Source organism: Macrobrachium rosenbergii, chromosome 23, assembly GCF_040412425.1.
Source record: "Macrobrachium rosenbergii isolate ZJJX-2024 chromosome 23, ASM4041242v1, whole genome shotgun sequence".
NCBI lineage: Eukaryota > Metazoa > Arthropoda > Malacostraca > Decapoda > Palaemonidae > Macrobrachium > Macrobrachium rosenbergii.
Genome location: NC_089763.1, coordinates 52,018,724 through 52,043,306, shown reverse-complemented (window position 1 = coordinate 52,043,306; position 24,583 = coordinate 52,018,724). Strand labels below are relative to the sequence as shown.

The window sequence follows — 24,583 nt, the reverse complement described above, 5'->3', positions numbered from 1 at the left end:
GGAAATAGATTTACAATATAAAGTATGCAGAGTAGATATGCGCACAGTGGCTGATGACTATAATTTTGCTAACTGGAAAGCCCAAGACTATCGACATGACTATTTTGGACATCCCTTTGGTTGTGGTATGAAGAATGAGGAAAGCAGTTCGAGGGGAAAAATATTCTGGGAGACTGCTCACACAGATAATAATAATAATAATAATAATAATAATAATAATAATAATAATAATAATAATAATAATAAAGTGCAACATTATCTAACGATAAAATTAGTGTTTTCACTCGGGAAAAAAGGGGGTAAAATTTTCATTGTTTACAAAGGATATGAACTATATATCAGATGAATCAAATAGTGCCGTTGTAACAAAATTCAAGAAACCAACATTTGTTTAGGTGTTCATGAATGCGAAGTAAGTTGTTATGGGCTGTAGTATTGTCAATTATAATTTTCTAGAGATAAAGGGAAAATTGTGAGAGAACTCGGTGTTACTATGATATGATATCTAACGAGCCATTCGTGACCTACCAAAACTTACGTCGTTATCTACCAAACAACCCAATTAAGGCCTATGGCAATTACTTCCTAGAACTATATACAAAGCTATTTGATCGCCCAGGGGCTAGTACTAAACACGGGGAAACGGTGACTTACCTACACTCGAGCTTACATACAGGCTTATTTCCTTCTCGTGTGTAGAGGGTTGTTGAAAAATAGCCGTGATACAATAAACAAAAAAATCCTACGTGCATAACCCATGTTGCGTAATTTTTGCACGTACACTGTTTGTTAACTACAAGCTAACATAACTATGCACAGAGGCCTGAGTTATGACCGTAGCAATTAATAGCTATGAACACAGTTTATCATACGCATTAACCTGTAATCTGATAAACCTTGAAATGGACTATGCATATCATCAAAGTCAAGTCGGCAAAGTGGGATTTCAATGTCTATTTTTTTCAAGGTGGAGACCACACAATCTAAGATACTAAAATTAGTATGTAAGAAAACTAGCTTATCCGTGTGAGCCTTTAGAGCACTGAAGATTCACCATTATCACGTTCTGCTTCATATGAGACCGCCACAGGAATGGCGAAAATTCACATTTCTCATTCAAGATCAAGTGCATGTACGAGGCCTTCACTTTTACACACACTCATATATATATATATATATATATATATATATATATATATATATATATATATATATATATATATATATATATATGTACATATATATATATATATATATAATGTAAAGTGTTATTATATTGGACCTGTATTAAAACGTTCTTTGCTTTCTTACTTTTTAAAATTTATTTGTTTTTTCTTCTCGGTGATCTGAGAAGGGACGAGCTTAGGCTTCATTATGGTTATCTAAGCAATTCTAAACATCGGCTTCTCACGGAGTCAGACATACGGAGCCTACAGAAAATTTGAGATGCATTAGCTTTTCCTTCCCTCAGATGAATTTTCCATTTCTATTTCATTCGGGTTTAGTGCTGACAGATGTAATAAATATCTCAAGGATCTGGTCGGTTTCTCAGAAATGTTGAAGCAAATTTTATGCTTGAGAGTAATTGCCCCGTACACCTCATCCATTTCATAATCATCTTATTGATATAAAGATGGGTTACTGTATCAAAGAAAACGATAATTTTTTACTAACGCCTCTCTTTTTCTATGACTGATAAATAACATCGATTATGACCCTGAAAATCACAACGGAGCCCTGTACAGTATATTCACTGCTTATCTGCTTATTCCAGGGAAGGGCCCTGAGTAATCGCTTAGGAAGATAAAACGTTTTAGTGCACTGATACGGCGGAGATAAATCATGACAAGGCACCTTGCTGCTGTTAGGACGAGAGAAGAAGATCATTACGTCAATCATATGCTGTTATGTAAAAGGGGGATTATGTAACATATACGAGAAATAAGAACGAAATCTTGTGTATTTATATGGAATTCCCTGTATCGGCTGAGATGAAATAGTAGCCTATCCAGCAGGCAATAACCATGCACTAACTCAGCATTCTTGGTAGTTCTCAGCGATGATACAACTTGAATGATTATACTACAGTATATAATGAAGTGTAAACAAATATTAATTTTCCCCTGTGCGTAACAGTCATATTTACCTGTAACACAATCTTAAACAATAAAATCTTAGAGCAGTATAATGTATTACTTATATAAAAGTATGATGTAATTGCAAAATGACTTGAATATTGTCGTCATTTTTGACGGGGACGGGCACGCTACTATGACAGGATACGTTCTGTGAGAACTAAGTCACAACATAGGCATCGAAGAAAGTTTGAATAATTCACGAGCGCCTGAACACCTGTCACAGGTTGCGTCATTCACGTCATGTGAGTATTCGTAAGAAATGAAGGCAAAAAAATCGTTCCCCTTCATAATTGGGGTAACGTTTACATCATATTTTTTATGTATTTGCAGTACATAAAATCCTTCTTTGATGGTACGACGCCAGCTGAACACTTCATTAAGCCAGGTCTAAAAATGTTATTTATTCTGTATTGTGTCTGGCATCACGTGACTTCGGAAATTCGTTTTTGGGGCCGTTTTATTTGTTTCAAAAATACATTTCACGGCAAGTATGACATCATTCGCTCAGCTGATTCATACGCAACGTCTTGTGAGATTGTTCGGAAGGACTGCCACTTAGGCATATTTGTGAAACGCTACTGACGCTCATAGATATAGATTGAACACAAGTGGTTACTCTGTTGATGCCGGCGCCATGGCAGACCAAGCGGTATCTCTCTCTGTCTCTCTCTCCAAATGATAAGTTTACTCCACATTGTATTTGCCTCCAGCATAACACCTTGTAGCATTCATTTTTAGATTTTCTTAATTGCTATAGAAGTAATCTGTGATTTCATCTTTCCCAAAAAGCGCATTCCGTCTGGCAGACTCCCACAGAGCGGAATGTGCATAAGTAAGACCAGAAGAAAAAAAAAAAAATCAAGACAGATTAAAACAAGATCATAAACGGCAGGAATGATGGACAACATGACTACTTTGAGCTAACCCATATACAGACAATCTCAGTTCCCAAACAGCGTCGATGGAACAAGTAAAGAGCTGTGATTATTGATGAAATGATGAATTCAAGCTGGAAGTAAGAGCTATTTCATTGATTAAACAAACAGAGCATCATACGGACAACATTCCTTCATATGATGACTTTCCTCTATAGTCTATCCAAGTGCGTATCTGTCTAATATAACTCGAGAAGTTGCTCAAACGTAAAGAGCAAGCGGCATGCGGTGGTCGTACCCAGCTTTTTCGATGTAGACATAGCAAGGCCTGTGATGATACCTCCACGAAAAATCTGTCTGAGCTCAAAATGGTGACAGATTTATAGGATTCAATTTCTGAAATCTTAAACATTTTAGGAAAATATAGGAGTTTTGAAATTAGAAAGGCAATTGGTCTTAGAAGAAGTAGTATACAACTCTCAACTTGCTATTTCTGTCAAACTTGCTTTAGTTAGCGCACCCCAGTCCCAGCTATGATCTTCAAATAACTCTTGTGTACTCACTAAACTTTCCATCTAGAAACTATGTGCACATTTCAATTTGCAGTTCGATTTTCGTCACTGGGTCCAAAACCTATTTTTGGAAGGAACCATGAACTCTTTGCGCCATGAAAACATGAGGAAGCTTATTACCTACGGCAGGGGTCAGCAACCCTAGGTACGCCTAACAAAGTTGGCACGTGCAGCGCTTGGCCATGGCACGCCACCCCCTGGTCATAAAAAAAAGGAAAACCTAAAAAAATGTACGAGAGAGAGAGAGAGAGAGACGATAAAAGGCAGTTTTAAAAAACTTAATAAGTTATACGTAATATCAATTTATTAGACTTTTAGTGAATCTGCCCGAATTTGATAAAATATCTAAATCAAAGCATAAATAAGTGTGACACATGTTGTATTTTATGGCAATTGGTTTTGTCATACCATAACTATGAAATCAGATTTAAAATATTACGAAATCTTATATTTATGCGACGTCATTTATGCATAGTACAATTTACGAATAATTTATGGAGTGCACTAATCATTACCAAACTCATTCCTCGATGTAAGGAAAGAATGAAAAGGCTGCGGTAACTTAGGAAAGCCTTAGCAAAAACTTAAAGAAGTATTTCTTATAAAACAGCCGTAAACACTGACATAAAAAATGGCCCACTTTACCCCTAGGCTGACAGAAGAGCCCCACAACTGAAATCCGACATTAAAGATTAGTTCATCATTTCGCGACCCCTATATAGAAAGGGATGGGATACGCCTAAGCCTCCTTACAAGGAAAATCAGTCATTCCCAAATGAAATTAGAAATTGTGACTGAATTAAAGTTTATTCATCAATGATGATTGTCAAGTTAGACCCCTCATGTAAGGTATTCATTTACATTACGTAGTTGTCTACATTGCGCAGAAAATAAATCCTAAGGGGCACATCAGATATTATGCAACAAGTTTTCCCTTCAGAATTTCCACACTCCCCAACACTTTATAACACTTCCAAACGCCTATTAAGATATCAAAATGCAGCAATACCAGGGCTGACAACCTCCTCCCGGAATTCTTGATGCCAGATTTTCTAGAATGAATTATGTTAACCATCGTGGTGAGTGCACGGGAACGCGTGTAACTGACGACTTGCATTGTTAGTGGTGTTTGTGTGTGTGTGTGGGGGAGGCCGGGGGAGGGTGTATGTCGCTATAAGAAAACACCGATAGTTTTTATTACTGTCAAAAATAAAAATTTTGCCGAGAAATATCTAGTAGGGAAAAGATCCAATATATCCTAGAATTAATTTCATTCCTTTATATTTTTTTTCTCTAATATTATCATAAAGACCGAGTGGTAGGATTGAACTGACTATAGAATTTAGACCAACGGACAAGAACTGGGACCTATGAGGTCATTCAGCGCTGAAACGGAAATTGACAGCAAAAGGTTTGAAAGGTGTAACAGGAGGAAAACCTCGCAGATGCTCTGTGAATCAATTGTTAGGAGAGGGTGGAAGCAAGATGGAAGAAAGAGAATATGAAAGGAGGTACAGTAAAAGGAAGGAAATGGGCTGCTGTTAGGGGCCGAAGGTGCGTTGCAAATGTACGTACCTTAGTTTTACCAGACCACTTAGCTGAATAACAGTTCTCCTAGGGCTGGCCCGAAGGATTAGAGTTATTTTACGTGGCTAAGAAACAATTGGTTACTTAGCAACGGGACCTACAGCTTATTGTGGAATCCGAACCACATTATAGTGAGAAATGAATTTCTATCACCAGAAATAAATTCCTCTAACTTTTCATCAGCCGGCCGGGGACTCGAACTCGGGCCTGGCTAGTGTCAGTCCACAGCTCTACCGACTAGCCCAACGAAGAGCTAAGAACCTTTAGTAATGCCTATAGGCACTACCCAGCAACGGGCCGAGTGGTAGGGTATCAAAAGTGATTGACACACGCTGCCTTAACGATGCTGTCTTGACAAATTTTGTAAAAAAAAAATATATATATGATAGCTAGGGTAGGTTGTGATAAAAAACCGCGGTGAGGTAAGGCACCTCTCAAAGGAATTTGTGATCTTTGGCATTCGAGAGATCATTCTTAATTTTCACCATATTTCATTTGCCAATGAATGATTTCAGCAGTATTATATGAAAATGATATTTACTTGTTATATTTGCGAGACATTATGTCGATTTATAGTGGATTTTAATCATTACTCCACCTGCACATAAAGGTCACTTTTGTTTAAATGTGGCTTCCGGGACAAGAGAGGCTTTTTGTCACATTTCTAAATTGGCGCAGACATCTCTTCATGAATAATGTTGGAATGTTCTGATATTGCAGATTCATCAGTTCAAATCATTACTAGATGAAAACAGTTCGTGTATCCTACGCAAAAAAATGTTCTCTGGTGTCAAAGGAGTATGGCATTCCTGTCAAAACTTCAAGGTGATGCAGAGGTTTTACAGTTGAGCAACCAGAAGTTGCTCACCTACAGATTTTAAGCTAGAATTTAAAGTAAAATTTGAGATGTTGGTGAATAAAATACAAGAAATAAAAAAAAAAAAAACATTTTTGTGCTGGCAGTATGATCAGACGGTACGAAATGTAAACACAGTTTTATGGAATCTCGTAGGAAATTCTTTGCTATGGAAGAAAAGTTTGCTGAACACATCCGATCTAAAAATAGCTGAAGGTGATATGGTACATGTTAAGAATCGTTCTCCTTGTTGTACTCATTTTGGCTTGTCATTGTCTGCTGCTAAATGCTCATAAGATACCAAAAATATCTAACTTATTCAATCCCCTTACGTTCCAAAGAGTGACTGAAGATTATGAGGTGGGGAGGGAGGATCGTGTGTGTTTAAAAAAATACATATTATGAAGCGAAATAATTCCTGTAAATTCATGATATAATGCATAATACATGTTTTCTACAAACGTATGTTTCTATAAAACCTAATAAGAGCCTAAAATATATTTGCAATTAAAAAACCGATTCATTCGGTCGCTTTTACGCATGCTGTCAGCTGAAGTACAACCCCAATCAGCACAACTTACTTATTTGTTCTGATGAGTTTTAAGGCCATCGGAAACTTGCTCGTACAAGGCATCCACATGGAGGATCATAAAAAAGTGACAGTTATTTACCAACAATTGAAACAAATGTAAACTGAAAGAAAAGAGCACATACTTTTGGGAACGCTTTCCCAGCTGGCATGTAGAAAGAACCTAGAGATCATTCAGCAGATGAGAGAAGTCGCAGTGAATCTAACTCTACCAGAGATACAGAGTTTGTTTTAGGGGATCCTATACATCCTATAAAAAAAGTATTCCTATAAGACAGAGACAACAATTAGCCCTCACTCCAAGACACGATCAGTGCACATTTCAAGATCTGGTAAACAACCTGTCAAGTATCTAAAAAAAAAAAGCTGCAGGATGTTGACGGATAAAGAAAAGCGCGAGCTGAGAAATAAAGAAAATAATTACTAAGCTGGTAAAATCCAACCAAAGAAGAAAAACAAAGCAACGACAGAAAAATTATAGGGCCCCAAACAAAAAATCGAGGAGCTAGATGAAGAATAAAGAGAATTTTTTTTTTTTTTTAAAGTCAATCAACCCTCAGGCATCTCACGACACACCGACTGCTCTCCAAAATCAGGAAATCAGCTGTCACGTTGGTCATTTCATCTGAAACTTTTGTCGAGGAATTCTATCACTCAAGAAGAAAGATCGTATGACTAAAGAGTCCTTGTACAACAGGCGATCTGAAAACAGCGAACAGGCTCGTTATCCAGACACCCTATTCGCAAGGGTATCTACATCATATTTGGAAAAATTGGCACCTTTTCTGGGGTCTGCTGAAGTCAATTTTGACTCACAAGATGACAAAGCAAGAATTCAAGTGGATTAGATTAGATTAATTGTGGGTTGTCTGGCGTCACAACCACCAGGGTCACCGACGCCGTCGCCGAATTCAAGTGGACATTACTGACATTGCCAATAAACAAACCGTATGCTCACGTATTTTGAATGTGAAGGCCGACACAGTGACCTTGACTTTGTTTGATGCACCAAAAACAAACTTGGGCCATCTTTAATAGCTGCTGTTTAAATAAAGCCTAACCAAATTGGATAACTGGAATGACATACTGGTCCAACTTCTGTGGCTGTAAGAAGTACTAATTACACATCCGTCATTGCAATATCTCACCTGAAAGAGAAGAGAGTTCAGGCCTTGGCTAAATTTCTTGATTACGTGTACACTTCAGATGGTTTGCCTAAAAGTGCCCAAGTCAATCATGACCATTACTGATGATAGTGGGTATGACGAAAAGTCGGGTAGGCCCCTTTGATCACTCCAGATAGAATGCATTCAGCAGAGATGAATAGTCCATCTGGGTCACGATACTGCTGAGTTGCTGACCCAAGATCAGTTTGGCAGTCATTTGAAATCAAAGAGGGGAAACAGAAGTAAGCAATCTAGAAGAAGACGAACGAGTTGTTGCCTATGAGGGAAAGTCCTTGCTGATTTCTGATCAGGTGGAACAACTGATGGTCACGCAACTATTGCAGAGTACATTGATTCGTGAAAAGAAAGATCAGAAATTATCAAGAAAAATCCCCTGTCGTATGCTAGACGTATCCAAGAAAGGCTAATTATCCTGCAGTTGGTAAAGTGTATATACTGTAATGTGGATCTAATACATAAAAGTAAACCATGAACGTTGGGGCTGGTAACTGTTTCCGCATTCCGACGTACATTCAATAAAATGGGAACTGACGAGGAATTGTAATATTATGAGTAGCATGATGAATAGGCATATAGATATTATTGGTGTTTCATTGCAATATGAACTCTTTTGAGAACAGCAAATTCACTAGGGCAGGATGATGTCAAGCAATGTCACTGGAAGTATCAAGTGTTTTTCAGTTTCAAATGTCGTCATTCAATTGTCGCATTTTATTGGTAAATGTTTCATAATATTAATTCGTATTAAAGCCCGACTTGTCAATCAGGAACTATTGTAGATTGCTCCGCTATGTCCCATTTCTTTTATATATTTTGCGTTAATTCAGTTCAGTATTTTACTTTCAGTGAGTGGTTCCTTCTGTTCCTGAGAAAGTAATCTATTATTAATATATTTTGTTTTCATCAGATGAATAAAAGACGAATTTCCTCACTGATCTATTATTTTGTGTGATGTGTTAACGTAACAATTAACACGTCCACTCACGAAGCACACTGCAATACCAAGCATAATACAATTTTTGTTACATGCTACTTAAATGAATCATTATATTGATTAAACGTAGCATAATACTATTTTTGTGCTACACGATTTTTAAATGACCCCTTATATAGATCAATAACTGGACTGATTCGAGAAATTTCATGATTCTTCAACATATGAAAGTAACGTTAGCGCCATCTATTGGCTGGTAAACTTCTCACTACCCGACTTCGTCGCCAACGAAGTTTCTTCATGTAAACAGAACTTGCTATGACAGTCGGATGTGACGTCACGAATGGAGGTAAATGTTTTCCCTGCCCTGTAATAGATTGAAAAACTGTTGATCTTCTTTCGAAGTAGATTTCTCACTAGCCGTAGAGCTTCAATTATTGAAATTTGCCATTTTTAATTGTGAGATGATGATGATACAAATGTGAAAACGATTGTTTGTGTACGAAGCGTATGTGGCACCTTGTCATTGGAAGACACGTCCTTTCCGGTGATTCGTAAAGTGCCACAATTTTTCCTATTTATTAAGATATCGTATTTATTTCGTTAACAGGTGAGCTCACTTCTGTGAATTTATTGTGGTGTTGTAATATTTTATCAGGCCAAGGGTCAATCTTGGCGTTAGCTATCAGGTTTAGGCTAACACTGCATGTTTTTTATCGTGTCAAACTGAACACATCGTCGTAGGCCTAAGGATGCTCGAGGTATGCGGGGTCGTTCTGTTTAATAGTTCTTTCGTATTAGACTTACAAATGGCAGCGTGATTCTGTTGACCTTTAGTCCATTTAGACTTTATTCTCGGTATGTAAGGCAACTCGTGCCGGGTTGTTACTCCGGTCTAAGCTAAGCAGATGTAGGCTAATGAACCGGGTCCGTGCTTTGGCATGGGTACGTTGTTTATCACTTGTCTAAATTTGTTTAATGATACTGATAAAGGTGGTGGTAATTCACTGTTTCTAATTAGGCTAGCCTATGTTTTCTTGTTAGCCTGGGGTTCTAAAAGAATGAGGTGGGATGGCCTGTTATTGTGATAGGTTAGGCTACAGTGACAGGGCTTTTTTGGCAATCCTACTGTTCAAGGGTCCAAATTCACTGAATTACGTAAAGTCAAGATCAGCGCACATATTTATCAAATTATTGAATCTTGGAAAGCAATGAAAAGTTGGCAGTTTATCTGGTTACAGAAACATAGATTGTAAAAAAGCAAAGGTAATAAAGAGGGAACATAAATATACAAAAACATGTCTTAGGGGGTAGGTCTACAGACCCATAGAAAATTTTAAATCTCTGCTTCTGTAAGCAGGTAAACTGCTCATATTTTTCAGATTTATCAAAAAGTGGTTCCTGGTTCCTAAGCACTCACTCCACAAACACATTTGCGGGCACACTACACTATTCCCTTTTGTTTTTTTTTTACAATCTCTCCTTCTGTAAGCAGATAAATTGATAATGGCCTTTGCAAATATACTTCTGGTTGCGGATCTGTCGATAGAAGTTGAAAATAGGAAAGAAAACTCCACAAACACACACAAGGGAGTAGTGAATTTGGACCCATAAACTGTAGGATTACCACTTTTTAAAAATTTTTAGCTGGATTGAAGACGACTGTGGTACTGCGGCCTGGATCCTGTCAGTTGGCGACCATGATATTTACTGCCTTTGGCTTATGTTTGTCTTTTATGTTTATATTTTTTTTTTTTTTTTTTTTTTTTTTTTTTTTTACGTTCATCCCCAAGAGTTGGGTACTAAACATGGTGCCTGTCTTGCATATAAACTGATGGTTGCTGAACCAGAGGGGTGTGGTAGTAGGCTAGTCTTCAGTTTTACTTTTTTTTTTTTTTTTTTTTTTTTGACAATTGGAAATTTCCGGATTAACCCCTTGTAACAATGCCTAGGGACCATAATCACAGTGAGAAATCGGGTCTTTATTGGTGGAGGTGGGGAGCAAGGAGAGCAACTAAAATACGGGGATATATGCGAACATAATGTAACTTGAGGTATCATACCCTTGTGATTGGGCCACCCTTTGGATCCCATGACCAACCCTGATGTACTGTAGGGGGGTGTTGGTTACAGATTGGTAAAATTGTACTTTAAACCTTTATTACCTTTAGGACTTGAAAATATTATTTTCCTATGCTTTAATGTTTGCTCTGAACGTTTCTGATGTTCGTCTCATTTGCAGTTGACCTAAACAACCTCACATAACCTAGGGTAAATAGTCCTTACTCTAGTGAATGATATTTGTTTGAAAAGTAAATTAACTTTCCCAAATCGGAACGAGAACTGTCAGCGAGATTAAGGTCCTTTTATTTCACATGCTTTATGTCCCCCCCCCTGCTTTCCCACTGTAGTCCCAAGTATTGTAAGATATAAGGATGGGGTCCACTACCTCTAAAAGTACCCATTTGCAACTGAAACGAATAATAGAAACGTTCAAAACACATAACAGGAAAATGATAGTTTCAAGTACAAAATGCAATAATGGTTTAAAGTAATACCCCTTTACCCCCCCCCTCTTATTCTGATCTGGTGCTCTAAATTTTAAACAATATTTGATTGCATACCTTATATGCCATATTCATGTATCCCCAAAAGGAATTGGCAGCCCCAGGCTTACCCCAACCTAACTTTACTTCAAGGCCTAAGACATTGGTAATCTTGGTCTTACTGAGGTGTCCCTTTGTTCAAATTATGAGAAAGTACCAAAAAAGCTCTGTTTCAGATTCATATTAATTTATACATATCCTAGGCTACATTTTAAGTAAAATTCCTGCACCCCCTTGATACAGTGTTTTCTAACTAGCATTCATTTTTGTTGGCACTTTGAAGCTAATGTTTATGAAACTATCTCCACCTTCCTTACAAAATGCAAAAAATATCAAATCATTGGTTGTTACAAAGACGACTTTGAAAAGCTACTTCTGAATGGTTGATTGTAACTCAAGATAGATCTGTAAAAGACAGAGGGCAGCACATTTTGACATGAAAAAGACTGGGGCCAACATGCTTTGACTGAATACCACTAGAAGAGCTCTTCCAAAAGATTTGGCAATGGATATGTTTCTTGAGAACTACATTTCTGATGATTTTAACATACGAGGAGGATCTTAAATTTGACTGAAATAGGCAGTGGTCATTTTTACACTTATGCTTAATAGTATTGAATACCATAAATATATTCTATACTGTTATGCTTAATAGTAATGAATACCATAAATATATTCTATACTGTTATGCTTAATAGTAATGAATACCATAAATATATTCTATACTGGAATACCCTTAATTCTAAAATTGGCAAAAATATGGATTTTCTGATAGTTATTGATTAGATTTGACATTCTGATATTCATTTCTGTCAGAAATGCATAGGTAACTCATTACAATTCCCCTGTATCTAATGATATTGACAACCCCCACTTGGAATTTTTACATATCTTTACTTTTAGTGGTGTCTAGCAAAGAATGTCTACTGCTGAATTGGAAAAACTTTAGATTGATCATTCTTAGATGATGTTTCTTAAATCTTATTGCTTTTTCTAATATAGTGTACGAGAACCACAATATTTATCACCTGAAATTTAACCTCTTTTGCAGCGTATTCCTTACCATTTCCCTGATTCCCCTCTCGTATAAAACTGTTCAAGTATAGAGTGCTTTTTCAGCAGCAAATAAAGACTACACTTTCATATGTTGAGCTTTTGATTTTTATGCAGGGAAGTTCACATTAAAATAAAAAGTATGGTGCAGTAAATGCTTAAGTCAGTAACAGAGGTGTTTATTATGACTAGAGACAGGATAATAGGTAAAAAGTTCTGTACCACTGCAAGGGAGCATTAGGTGTTCCTTCCTCACTTGTGGAAGAGGAAACAGCTCGTGTCTTTATAATCTGATGGTTCTAGACAGCCCCTCTATTCCAGAACTTAGCAGGCCAAGCTAGAGTGATATTTCCAAGAGATTGTCATGCTCCATTGTCAGCATAATAATCTGTAGGCTTCTATGGGTCCATGCATGGCCCTGGTCTCACTGATTGAGCTTACCCTTGGGTGTCTTGAGCCAAGTGGACTCTGATCTGCATGTCAGAGAATTCCTTTTCATCCAGCAGATCTTGCAGAATGTTGTTCCATGAATTTGTTATCATGGCCTTCCTCCAGGCTGCTTCGTTGCTTGATCTTTGTTTAAGCACATTGCTAGACATTGTTGTGACAGAAGTCTTCCCAGGACGAAAGGGCGAAGTTCAGGAGGTTACTGGTGTTGAAAGTGGGAAAGTGCTGACTTGGACTTTCATTTCATACCAGATTGCCAACCTGTGGACTAGCTTAGTTCTGAGAAGGATGGATATGGTTTCGTCCCTGTTCTCTAGACAAGTGTCCCAGGAAAGCAGTCTCTCACTTAGGAATGGTTTAGTGTTTTAGGCTCACCATTACTTTTTCCCTAGAGTAACTTGGAGGTGGAGGCCAGGGTACCTGCAGCTAAACCTTCGGGTAAGGCTAAACCTTCAGGTTCTGGGGTTGAGAGAAAGCCAGCTCTTTCAAAACCCCAACTATTAACTCGGCCTTTACTCTTAGAAGAAGGAGGAGCCTTCCCAGCCCTTTTGCCCTCCTCCCCCCAGTTACAACTAGGAAAGGCGGGATTAAGGAGAAGAGGAGAGAGGGTTGCTGAAGATGATGATTCTCTCCTCATCTGGAGCCTTGGCTAATTTCAGTCCACCACTGCCCTCTCCTCACTCAGGCACTGATATTTTTCTGTTTTTACCCTCCAGATTCTCCAAAGTCATTGGCTCTGGTGGAGGTGGTGATGGAGGTGCTTTAGAAGTCATAGAGGACCAGTCTCCAGGGTTTTACAGTTAACTTGTCTTAGTGGAGGAGGCAACTTTTGAGGGGAGAAGACAGGTCATCAACTTACCACTATTGAATGAGTTTTGTGTTGCTTAATTGTTTCAAGATGGAAACTGTGCAATCTTTACTGGGTTCTATCAGGGACAACTTCATGCTTTCAAAAGATCTGAAGGATTTGTTCTTACAAATGCCATTCCATAAGAGCTTTCCACACTACCTTCTTCTGCTTTATATACAATGAACAGTTGACTAGTTAAGAGCTTTCTGCTTCGGACTGGTGACAGCCCCACAGGTGTTCACTGGATTTTTCATCTTGGTTTCAGCTTGAGCCCATTCACAGGGTTATATGCTTGCTGCATTACCTAGAATGATTGGTTACTTCTGGTGCCTTTGTAGAAGCATGTATTTTATATAAGTAACTTGCCAAATAATTACATAGCTATTAGTTTCTACTTTATGTGGCAGCTCAAAATTCAAATTTTGCTGTAGTGCTCTTTTTTTTTTTTTTTTGTGTAGGTAGACTGCCCCGCCCACTTTTGGGTAAGAATAGGTACAACATAGCTAAAGACCTCAATTTGTTTCTGCCAGTCAATGACTAAGCACTGGTTATTGAGCAGCTCTTGGTTTGTTTTCATCAGATGGTTGGATGTCTTCATTTGGTGAAGTACTCTTTGTTTTTAGTAGCGTTCAAGTGTTATTTAGCTTGGCTAATATTCAGTTAACTTTATTGATTGTGACTTTCCCGATTTGGACTTTTTGACTAATCATGTCAGATTCTAGTTTGTCTAGTGTTCGATATTGCAGCAAAGGCTGCAAGACTAGACTTATTTCAGGAAAGTGTGACACTCATACTATCTGTAGTTCTTGTAGGGAGCAAATTTGCTTGCCTGATCTTATTTGTGAGGAATGTAAGGACTGGGATAAGGGGAAGTTAAAGACTTTGCAGACCCACTTAGATAAATTGCAACGTGACCGACTGAGAAAGGCAACTGCTACGGCTGAAGCTAAGGCTTCCGCTAGTTTGGTTAATTCTCCAGGAGTTGATATTGCCGCTTTGCCTATCCCTTCAACACGTGTGGCCACATCTTCTATTTCAAGTTCTTCGATTTTTCCTGTTACTCTGTTACCTGGCTCACATTCTTCTGAACCCAATGCCATTGCCAGCTTAAAAGTGCATGTGGATCAGAAATTTAATTTATTAATCAATACTGATTCCCAGATTGGGAATTCTGTGGAAGTCCTGATGGACAAATTTAATAGTGTTAGTGCAGTGTCAGTGGAGGGGCGGCTACTCACCCCACCAATGCTCCTAGGCCAAAGTCTCGGCTAAACTCCCCTTGCTCACCTGGGAGGAAGCAAACTGGCAGTCCAAGGGAGGTTGGTGGGGTTCGCCCATGAGTGGTCGTTGCCTCATCTGATCCTGTTGTCCCCAAATCCCAGGACTCGGAGGACCACTGTTGGAAAGGTGTCCAATTTGATGTTCATACCTTATCATCTAGTGATTCGGACTCCCATGGACCCAAAAAACGTAGTGGGCGTTTTGCCAAGGTTTTGAGGATGTTGAAAAGGTTGGGCACTTCGTTAGAAGTTGACTCCTCCCGCTTGTAAGTGAGCTTTGGAGAGGGACTGTAGCCCGCTCCCTTTATGGAGTTTTTGGGAGTCTCCTGTTAATGCTTGTCACAGCCATGCAGTATCCAAGTGCCCTGACTCCAAAAGAGTGTGCTGTATGCCAGCCCCAGGCATCGACGTAAAGTGTCCAGGCATCCAGAGTCTGAAAGTGTAGTGTATGAGCAACCATCACATGAGCGCTTTGTGTCCGAGTGTCCATTGTATTAGCGTTCAGTATCCACGCTTCCAATTCGTGGGCACCCAGTGTCCGAACATTCTGAGTTGGAAGGTTCGGTGTATGAACGTCCAGCGTATGGACGTCAAGTGTCCGAGCGCCCAACGTATGAGTGCCCAGAAGCCGAGCGCCCATCATATGGGTGTCTGTTCCATCAGTGAATGGGCGCCCAGTGTCTCAGTGTCCAGTGTCTGTGGGCGCTTCCATTGATGTTTGTCCACCTGTCAGTAAGCGTGCAGTGCCACAAGTAGGACACCCAGTACCGACATTTCAGGTGAGTTACCTTCTGTTTTGGAAGGCCCATCGCTGGTGCCGAATCAACGCTGACTTGATAGTATTCTGAACTTGCTTCAGTAACCAGCTCCAGTGGTTCAAGAACCTATGGACCCTCCGATGTCACCCGTTTCCTCTTGAGGAACCTATGGAAGAGGAACTGCCTACGTTGAATTATTTGGCTCTTAAGATACTTCTTGGTATGCTGTCCTTCGTTCTTTTCTCCAGCCACCCCTTCCTCTCTGGGCTTGGTCTTTTTTGATGCAGCAACCTGCAGGAACTGCCAGATTACCTCATATGGTTCTGTCGTCTTCATCGAGGAAAGCCTTTGCCCATGTCAACATCTGGTTGTTGGAGAAGAGGGATGTCAGGAAAGCGGTTTTCTGTACGCCTCCCTCTCGCTTGATACGGCAGAAGTGTCTGTCCCTACGCAACTGGAGAAGCGTTTTCCTTGGGAGTTTCTGCCTCCTCTCAAGGGGACTTCTCTAGTCCCATAGAGGCTTCACGTCACTCTTTCTCCTCAAGAATTCTTTTTACTGCGTCGGAGCTGGACCATCTTATTAAGGATATTTTTGAAGTCTTCAAGGGGATTTAGCAAAGAAGAAAGAAGATTGAACCATGCTTCAGGAGAACTTTGCTTTGGATTGGTTTTGGGTTCTAGCTTGCGCTGATAGGGCAGTGAGAAATGGTGCCCAAGAGTTGGTGACCGTCTTTACCATAGGAGTTCTGAAGAAACAAGATTTGTGGTGCTTGTTTACCCCAAAGGGAGATGCACCCTCTCAATGTTCCTCTCTCCTGTTTGCTCCTTTAGACAGGACTAGTTTATTCCTGCAAGAGACTGGAACGAGTAACAGCTGAACTCCAGAAAAAAATCTACACAGGACCTTCTCTCGCAGTCCACCAAGAGGACTGGGATCCCTGCATGAGCTGCTTCAACTGCCACAACTGCTAGGATGTCTTCTCTGTTGTTGCAGTAGTCCTTTCGAGATGCTAGAGGTTGATTCCATTCCATCCTAGAACCAATCTACGAACAACATCTGTCAAGAAGCCTACTGGCAAGTCAGCCTCTCGAAAGTGAGTCACCTATCCTCCTTGTCCCAGTGGGAGCAAGACTCCTTCATTTTTGGAGCAGATGGAAGACCAGGAATGTAGAACTGTGGGTACTATAAGTCTTAAAAGAGTGCTATGCAATCTATTTCAGTGAGAAACCTCCCTTAGTAACCTCTCCCATCAGCTTAATGGCCTACTCAGTAGGCTAGGAGAGGTTTCAGCTGTCTCAGGAGGTTTCAGCTCTACTCGAGAGGCAAGCCGTGGACTTTGTCGAGGATATAGGCACAGAGGGGTTCTACAACTGCCTCTTTGTAGTTCCCAAGTCATCGGGAGGATGGAGACCTGTCCTTGGATGTCAGTGCTCTGAACTTTTTGTTCAAACAACTAAGTTCAGAATGGAAACGAACCAGTCATCTTGTCAGCCATCCATCAGGGAGACTGGATGGTCACAGTCGGCATACAGGATGCATACTCCCATGTTCTAGTTCACCCAGACTCCAGGAAATATCTGAGGTTCATGTTCCAGGACAGTCTTCCAGTTTTGGGCACTGTGCTTTGGCCTCTCCATAGCTCTCAAATTTTTACTCGGGTTCTCGCCCTTCTGGTGAAATGGTTGCATTTGATGGGGATAAATGTATTTCTGTACCTCGATGACTGGCTCCTACGCTCCCCTTCGAGATCTCAGTGCATGGAGGACCTTCAGAAGACACTTTGACTCGTTCAAGAACTAGGAATATTAATAAATTTCAAGAAATCACAACTAATCCCAACTCAGTCAATTCTTTATTTGGGGATAGTGATAGATTCTCTGAATTTTCGGGCTTTTCCATCCCAACAAAGGAATCAGAATTGTCTCGGAAATGTCCAGGACTTCTTATCTCACCCATCCTACTCGGCCAACGCATGAATGAGTCTTCTGGGAACCCTTTCTTCCATTGAGAAGTTTGTTCCATTGGGCAGGTTGCACAGCAGTGTGTTGCAGTTTTACCTCAAGGCCAACAGGCGCAGGAAGGTTTTCCCGGACTCGTTCATCTTCAACATCAACCCCGAAATCAAAGAGGACCTTCAGTGGTGGGTGGTGAAGGACAGATTTGCGACAGCTAAGTCTCTGTCTCCAATGATCCCCGACCGAACTTTGTACTTGACGCTTCAGATCTGGGTTGGGGGCCCTCTTCTCAACAGCATGGAGGTTTCAGGAACATGGTCTCCATCCAAGGCTGGTAGTACGGTAAGGAATGTTTTTCTGTACTTCGTACCTGGCTAAAATATCATACCGTACCCTCAATTATTTTTCCATACTGTAGAGTATGGTACAAATAATGCACTGTAAATCCATACTTTTTATCGTACTACGTATAAGCAGACTCAATCAACATCAGTAAAATCCCCTATGTTAACAGGTGTAAATTAGCAAAGGGACTTTATATGTACATGTGTATATATTCAGTTGTCGTAATAATAACAACAACAATAATAACAATAATAAATCATTGAGACAATATGGGATTATATGGCTGATGATGTAAATGTTTGTAATGTGTTACTTCAAGAATTACACACGCACATAAACATATTAATTAAGGAATTCCAAACACACACACATGCATGGTATGTTACAAACTGAAATGTTAAGTACCTTAGTGATCTTGTGCAGTCACTGAAGTGGCCAAATATGCATTAGTAATTGCTTAGTGATATATCCAAACCTAAGGTACGGTATAGTACGGAATTTTGCCCATTTTTTCCGTACCTGAATTGTACCGTACTTTGGTAAAATTATCGTACCTTAATTCCGTACCGTACATATAGACTAAATATCAACCGTACTGTACTCCGTACCGTACTGTACCGTAATGCCAGCCTTGTCTCCTTCTGAAAAAAAGTTAAGCGTATCTTAGTTTAACCAGACTACTGAGCTGATGAACAGCTCTCCTAGGGCTGGCCCGAAGGATTAGACTTATTTTATGTGGTTAAGAACCAATTGGTTACCTAGCAACAGGACCTACAGCTTATTGTGGAATCCGAAACACATTGACGCGAAATGAATTTCTATCACCAGAAATAAATTCCTCTAATTCTTCATTGGCCGGCCGGAGAGTCGAACGCTGGGCCAACAGCGTGCTAGCCGAGAGCTCTAGCCACCACTCCAATGAAGAACTGCTCCTTCTGAAAAGAACCTTCACATCAGTGTGGAAGAGTTGAAGGCAATTCATTTAGCCCTTCAGTATTTTGCAGCACAGACTCAACAGGACAGTGGGGTCCATTCAGACAGCGTGACCACCCTGGCCTACATCAGGAACCAAGGAGGGACCCATTCATTTTTGCTCTATGAAGTGACCAAGGATTTTCTTTTGTGGGCATCAAGCAACAAGACCCACGTTGTGACCTGCTTCATCTGGGGCAAGATGAATGTCCTTGCGGACGAATTAAGTCGTGGCAAACAGGTTCTACCAACGGAGTGGACACTCAATCCACAGGTGTGCACTGACCTGTGGAGGCTGTTGGGGAAGCTGTTGATAGACCTGTTTGCGACGTCGAAGAACCATTGTTTATCTCTGTATTGTTCTCCTGCTCCGGATCCTCAGGCATGGGCGAAGGATGCCATGTTGCAGGATTGGTCAGATCTCAATGTATACGCCTTGCCTCCCTTCAGCATGGTGAGGGAGCTACTGAAGAAGTTCAGCACTCACAGCAACGTGTCGATGACTCTAGTTGCTCCCTTTTGGCAGCACAAGGAGTGGTTTCCGGATCTTCTAAGCCTGCTGACAGATTTCCCAAGACTACTTCCTCAGAAGAGAAATCTTCTCAAACAGCTGCATTTTCATAGATTCCATCTAGGGTTATCCACTCTCGCTCTGACAGGCTTCAGATTGTCATGGAACTTGTCAGAGCGAAAGGATTTTCAAGGAAGGCTGTAGAGGCTATTGTAGGTATCTTGTGCCCAGGCTTAGATCTTCTGCCCAGTCTTGGAGTGGGTGCTGAGAGCAAGCCATCTTCAGACATCTGTAGCCCAGATCGCAGGTTTTCTGTTATTTCTTAGAACCTCAAAGGGGTTAGCAACATCCATGATCAAAGGTTACAGGGCGATGTTGAATTCCGTTTTCAAACGTAGAGGAGTGGACCTGTCTTCTAATCAAGGCACTGGCAACTTGATAAAGGCTTTTAATATTAGTAAGCAAGAAAAACATTCTAAAGTTGCTTGGAACTGGGAAAGGACAGCCGTTTGAACCATTAGAATCATCCTTGCTTAGGAACCTGATGAAGAAGACACTATTTTTGATAGCCTTAGCTACGGCTAAGAGAGCTAGTCAGCTACATGCTATTGATAAGAGGATAGGCTTTACTCAAGATGATGCTCTATGCTCATTGACTTTGGGTTTCTTAGTAAAGAATGAGGACCCTGCTAACCCCTAGCTACATTCTTTTTCGGTCAAGTGCTTGTCTGAGATCCTGGGCCCAACCGATCAAGAGAGAGTCTTCTGTCCAGTAAGGGCCTTATGAGAATACCTAGAGAGAACCAAAAGTATTAGAGGTTCCTCCTCAAATCTTTGGTGTTCTGTGAAGGACCCCAGTCGTCCATTATCCAAGAATGCATTTTCATTCTTGTTAAGGTCTGTAATTTTGGAATCACATTCGGGGGTGCAGGACGATTTACTGCCCTTAAGTAAGGTCAAGGGGCATGAAATAAGAGCAGTGGCTATGTCTTTGGCCTCCAGACGTAATCTGTCTCTCTTCAATCTTGCAATCAACATACTGGAGATGCAAGTCAGTTTTCACAATGTTCTACCCACGTGATATCAAAACAGGAGACGGAAGTCAGTTTTCGCAATGTTCTACCTATGTGATATCAAAACAGGAGATGCAAGTCAGTTTTCGCTATGTTCTACTTACGTGATATCGAAACGGTGTACAAAAAGTGCAGTACTCTAGGCCCATTCTTCGCAGCTGGCATGGTATTGGGGATTGAAGGATAGGAGGAATGCCTTCTTTTTCCTCTGTCCACTCTCCTTGAATAAGGATTGTTGTCATTTATTTTAATTTTTTGTATTTATCTTATTTATTTTTGTCTATTTTATATATTTACATATTTTCACTTTCATTTTTCTTTATATATTTATTTATATCTATTCAATTTTATTTACTTATTTATTTTTATTATTTTTTTATTGACAGTTATTTATTTGTATTTATTATACATTTTTATTTTTTATTTACATTTGTTTTTATTTACTTATTTTTAATTATTTTTATTTATTTATTTGGTTTTTTTATTCGTTGCACTTATTGGGAAGTCTGGTGAGTACTGTGTGTTGTGAGTGCCACCAATCATTGTTTTTTATGGTTTTGATTGAAGTTTTTGTGTGTGGTGTAGGTTAAGATTTTATCTGGTGTTTTTTTGTTGTACTGCGCTGAGGGCAAGGGCAGATACATATATTTATTTGTGTCTTCTTGGATTATAAGCTTTGGCAACCTGCGATAGATTCCTACGTTGCAAAGCACCCACTTAAGTAAAGGCGACTCTTGGCTCTACCGCCATGCCGTTACAGGTCGAGAGGAGCTTCGACCAGAGGCAGTACCTGTCTGCTGTAGCTCCCTCACCAGGTAAGGTTACAACAAACATTTCATGATGCCAGCTATTTTCCTATTCCAAATTCTTCTCCATATCTGAGTTTTTTTTGGGTAGTATATGTCCATTCATCCCACTGCCCTTCAGTGTGGGATTCAACTATGTAATTATTTGGTAAGTTACTTATATAAAAATGATATTTTTATAATATAGTTTTATATATACTTGCCAAATAATTACATGATCAGAGCCCTCCATCCTCCCCGCTCATGGACATAGAGCATAAATGAATTGAGCTCATTAGCTATGTTGTACCTATTCTTCCCCGAAAGTGGGCAGGGCAGTCTATCTACACCCAAAACAAAAGAGTGCTACCGTGAATTTTGAATTTTGAGCTGCCACGTAAAGTAGAAACTAACAGGTATGTAATTATTTAGTAAGTTTATATAAAACTTTATTTTATTATAAAAATGTCATGTTAGAACAGAGACCATCAACTCACATTTTGCCATGAGTTTGGGATCATGGTAAACTGGAAGAAGTCTAATCTCTTTCTTGAGGGGCAGACAAAGTACCTGGGCACGATCATAGAATTAGCAATGTCAGGAATCTTTCCGTACAGCTCTTGTGTGCAGAAGCTCGGGGAAGCATTAGGGTTGTTCATGTCCTGACAGGAACAATCAGCTTGGTCCTGGCAGGTTGTCTTTAGCCACCTCTCTTTGGAGATGTTCATTCTGCATGGGCTGGTCCGTGTCACCTCCCCTCTCAGCATGGACCCTCGAGATAGTAGATAGAGGAAGGTCTAGCTTGGTGGTTGGATGACAAGAAACTCTTAAGAGGAGTTCTGCTGAACTCTCCTCCTCTTGAGATGCAGCTGTTCACAGATGCATGAATATAGAGGGCTAGGGTGCACACCTGAAAGCCTCGTTTGTTTCAGATGGTAGGCTTAGGATACACCTAAACAGGCATTCCGGAAACAGTTGATAGGTCACTTGATAGTGCTGATGAGGGAGAACACAACTGTAGGGCATTTGTCAACAAGCAAGGAAGGCCAGTCTCTTCCACTTAGCAGGTTGACATAGCAGATACACAAGTGGGCTGTCCATCATGCTGTCGAGCCACAGCTGGATACAGTGCAGGCAGGTGGAGCTTTCTAGCTGACCAATTCCATTGCCTGGGTTAGGGTGACCCCTATATCCTTGAATAGAAGGGGTGTTGGAGCGTGGGTGGTTCTTTGCTCAACGTGTTTGCCTCTAGGCTGAACAGAAAGCTTCTTGTGTGCTGTTCCCTAGATCTAGATCCTTGGGCAGTGATGGAAGGTACATTCTAACACCCCTGGGACAATCTGAGTGTTCACGCCTTTTGCTGTTCAGCTTGATTTGTCGAATGGTCAGTAGGGAGATGATCACTCATGTCCTCAGTATTATCCTGGTTGCTTCTTGTTGACCTCAAACTGAGTGGTACCCAGATCTACTGACTCTCTGGCTGAGGCAGCAAGAGACCACTCAATTGTGGTGATGTCTGAGATGCATCCCCCTCTGCTCTTTCTTTTAACATGGGTTGGGGGTGTCAGTGGTAGATCTACATTCTGAATCCATCAGATTGTGAGAGCCAGAATTAGTTACTTTTTGACTTTAATGCCCAGAAAGAGTAGGAGTTACTGGAGTTATCGCATCCTCTGTTGAAAACTGTGATGGATTGTCGCTTTCTCTTGTGCGAATCAACTCTGTCAGCTATTCGAAACAGTCAGTTATTTGAAACAATCTACCCAGTGAATGAGGCCCCTATTTAAATGATGGGTTGTTTTTCCATAAGAACAATGATAAAGTTTTAAAGTAATTTGTATTTTTCCTAGGTATACAGACCAGAGCCTTTCATCGCTGTTCCCTTGTCAACCACCCTTCCATGTCTCTGAGGCTAAATTGATTGAATTGAACATAGAATTTAAGTCAAAGGCCAAGCATTGGGACCAATGAGGTCATTCAGCGCTGAAACAGAAATTGACAGTAAAAGTTTAGAAGGTGTAACAAGGAAAACCTGACAGTTTCACTATGAATTAATTGTTAGGAGAGGGTGGAAAGTAAGATGGAAGAAAGAATATGAAAGGTGGTACAGTAAAAGGAATAAAAGGGATTGCAGCTAGGGGCTGAAAGCATGCTGCAAAGAACCTTAAGTAATGCCTCATGAGGTGCACTGACAAAGTGCACCTCATGAGATGCACTGACAGCACTACCCCCTGCAGTGTCTAAGGCTAAAGGAAAAGATGCTTGGTGACAGTAGTTTTGTGAGGATATTCCCCAAATCAACCCTGGTAACTACTGGTTAATAATCTTGTTACCAAGTTCAATAACTGTTGTAGGGGCTTTTCATAGTACACAATTGGGGCAGTATGATGGGAACAAATTTAGAGGTTACAAAATAAAACCCTCTGCTTTCCTTAACCTACTTTACTTCCTTAAATATTACAATGACCAAAAAAAACTTTATACGATCACTATAGTTCATCAAACTTATTCTTCTCAGTCTTAATCCTATAGTTTCCCCGCCCTTCTATCAAAAGAACCTTAACCTAAAGAATTGCAACTTAAGCTATTTCAGTCTTAATATTACCCTAAACCTAATTCTTAACCTAAATCTACAACGTTCTGCACCAACTATGGTCTCTTATCACGTCTTCTTCCAATTGGGAGTTAACTTGCTCAACATCAGTCAGTTGTGGATTTCATCGCACTTTCCTTGCAGCAAATGTGTCGAGATGAGCACCTTTAAGGTTATAGAGTCGTGTATGGAGGAACAGGAAGAAAAAACAAAACAGCCTGACCAAATATTTTCTTTCCTGCTGTCTGGCAGCTTCACGCTCTCTGTTCCTTATCACTTCTCTGTCTTATCCTTTCTGCTATTTCAAAAACACTCTACCACAGTAAGTGTCCTCTGTCTTCAATTTTTATTTATTTATTTTTTTCTGTATGCCACCACCACATGGTAGGCAGCTGCTTACACCTTGGGTTGAAGGGGAGGGAGCAAGCCACACCACTCCGACACATTCAGCAAACTGGAAGTAAAAACAAAAAAACAGACTTAGCTAGTGTACTTCTTCTTGACATACAACAAAAAATCAAACAAAAATAAAAACATCACAACAAACAAAACGGAACAATTAATTCATGCAAACGTCTTTCATCATACAAACCCAAACTTAACCTACCACACTGTC

At 40.1% G+C, this 24,583-nt stretch overlaps 1 protein-coding gene across 3 annotated transcripts in view; it reads left to right on the top strand.

Annotated features, from left to right (window-relative positions):
• The first annotated feature begins 7,450 nt into the window (after window positions 1–7,450).
• The window catches only part of LOC136851629 (protein RER1), a 43,840-nt gene continuing 26,707 nt past the window's right edge, over window positions 7,451–24,583 (top strand). The window contains exon 1 of one of the 3 annotated variants that reach the window (XM_067126016.1): window positions 7,451–9,087. The gene's annotated coding sequence lies outside the window, so the exon portion shown is untranslated. The other 2 variants (XM_067126017.1, XM_067126019.1) reach the window with 2 other exon arrangements.